The 2259-nt window shown below is 39.7% G+C and overlaps 1 pseudogene; it reads right to left on the bottom strand.

Moving 5' to 3' along the window:
- LOC110585099 overlaps positions 1–1729 on the bottom strand; it is an 8275-nt pseudogene extending 6546 nt beyond the window's left edge.
- Between the last annotated feature and the right edge of the window lie 530 nt (positions 1730–2259).

Here is a 2259-nt window from a genome sequence, read left to right as displayed (position 1 = left end):
TTTTTTTTTTTTTTAATTCATGAGAGACAGAGCGAGAGAGAAAGGCAGAGGGAGAAGCAGGCTCCCAAGGAGCAGGGAGCCCGATGCGGGACTCGATCCCAGGACCCTGAGATCATGACCTGAGCCGAAGGCAGACGCTTAACCATCTGAGCCACCCAGGCGCCCCCTTCTCTCTGCTCTTAATTCTTTGAAACCCTGTACCATTTCTGTCAACAGTCCCATCAAGTGAAAGATGAAATTACTCCCTACTGCTAGGTATCCCATCTCCCATGCAGACATGTTTGGAGGGCTGGCAGATGAGGGTCCCCCACAGGAGCTGTATAACATAAACTTTCATGCACTTCAGAACCCAGTCACAGATAAAGTGAAGAAATGGACTTTTTCTTAGATCTGTAATCTTAGATCTGTAACAATCAGGGATGGTATTTTAACTCTGAGTTTTACAAACCAGAATTTATTTTTAATAGGGAAGACTCCTATTTTGCTCACTTGCTCCTGTTTATATTTTTGCAGAAGCAATTGATTAGGTAAACACTTTATACATCTGTTGTCCTGATCATTGCTTTGAAAATAGTGGGAATCCAAATTCACAGGGTAAACAGATTTTCAGAATAAATTCTCCCTCTTTCAATAAAGCTTGTTTCTTTAGGTTGGATTTTAAGATCCTGAAGGACAGGAACTTGTTCCTTTTTTTGGTCATAAGGTTTATTATTTATTTATTTATTTATTTATTTTTCATTCATTCATTTAAATTCCAGTGTAGTTAACATAGAGTGTTATATTAGTTTCAGGTATACAATACAGTGATTCAATAATTCCATCTATTACCCAGTGCTCATCAAGATATGCTCACAAGATATAAAGTGTATTTTAAAAGTACTATCTGTTTAACACTTTTAAATTCTGACAGTCACTTTTGGTTTCCTAGTCAACAGCCATTCCCCACTTTTGTGCCAACAAAACCCTAATTCCATTCACCTATCTGGTAGCAAGGACTCTAGGAAGAAAGGGGAGGTCTTACCCCAGCCCAAGGGATGAATAGTGATTATTTTAAACCAATTTGGTCCCTTCTACCTCCTCACTTATGATTGGCTTGGAGTGGGACGTGGGAGCCAGCTCTGACCAATGAGATATGAAGGGAAGTCTGTTGGGACTTTTAGGGAGATTTTTCTTCCTAGTATAAAGAGGGAAACACAGGAGAAGAGGCCCTTCCCTCCTAGTTTTCAATACAGTTGTGTGAGGACACGATGTTTCTAACTATCCCTAACTCGTGGGGAATCCAGCGGAACTAGAGAAAGCTGAAGTAGAAGGATAATATTGTTTAGTTCTGAATTCACCAATGCTGGCAATTATTTCTGGGCCTCTGGTCATGAGAGATAATAAATACACTCATAATATTCGCCACATTTAGTTAGATATTTTGTACCTTGTAGTCAAAAACATTCTAACTGAGGTAGCAATTAAAAAAAATCTCTCACATTATCTCACTGATTCTGCTAACGATCTTGTGAGGCAGGTGTTATCTGGAGTCCACGGAAGACACCGAGACTCAGAATGTGAAGTCAAGTGATAAACATCACAGAACTAGTAGGGAGCCAACCTAACATTGAAATCATAACTTTGGATGAACACTCACATGTTCTTTGTAATGCACTTTACTGTTGAACTTGGGCCGAATAAGGTCTGGTAAATTTTGCTGTAGTGGATGAGGCTGAAATCTTGGGGACATTTCCTTATCCCCAGGTAGGTTCTCCCAAACTTTCAGGTCTGCTGAAGCCTGGACTCTTCCTGAAACCTTGGGAGGGGGGACCCATTGTCAGTGTGCCCTGACATAAAGATTTGGAAGGAAATTTTTTTTCCACATTTGTTCTATTATCCTCTTCCCTTCTACTGACTTATACTGAAAACCCAGTCTGTTCTTATTTCTAATGAAATGCCCCTGTTCAGAGAACCTCAGAGTGATTTGAGAAGTTAGGTGGAGTACAACCTCACAGAACCTTGCCCTTTCTCTCTCTGATCTCTCATCTTAGTTGGACATGGAAACATATGATTCCCATTTCCACTTACATTTCCATAGGAGGGACTGGTTTTCTCTACTTCATCCTGGCTATTAAAGTATTAAAGTATTAAAGAGGGCACGTTCTGCATGGAGCACTGGGTGTTATTCACAAGCAATGAATCATGGAACACTATATCAAAAACTAATGATGTAATGTATGGTGATTAACGTAACAGTAAAAAAAATTAAAAAAAAGAGAG

This window comes from Neomonachus schauinslandi, chromosome 7 (genome assembly GCF_002201575.2).
Source record: "Neomonachus schauinslandi chromosome 7, ASM220157v2, whole genome shotgun sequence".
NCBI classification, from domain to species: Eukaryota; Metazoa; Chordata; class Mammalia; order Carnivora; family Phocidae; genus Neomonachus; species Neomonachus schauinslandi.
This window is presented reverse-complemented; position numbering and strand designations above follow the sequence as displayed.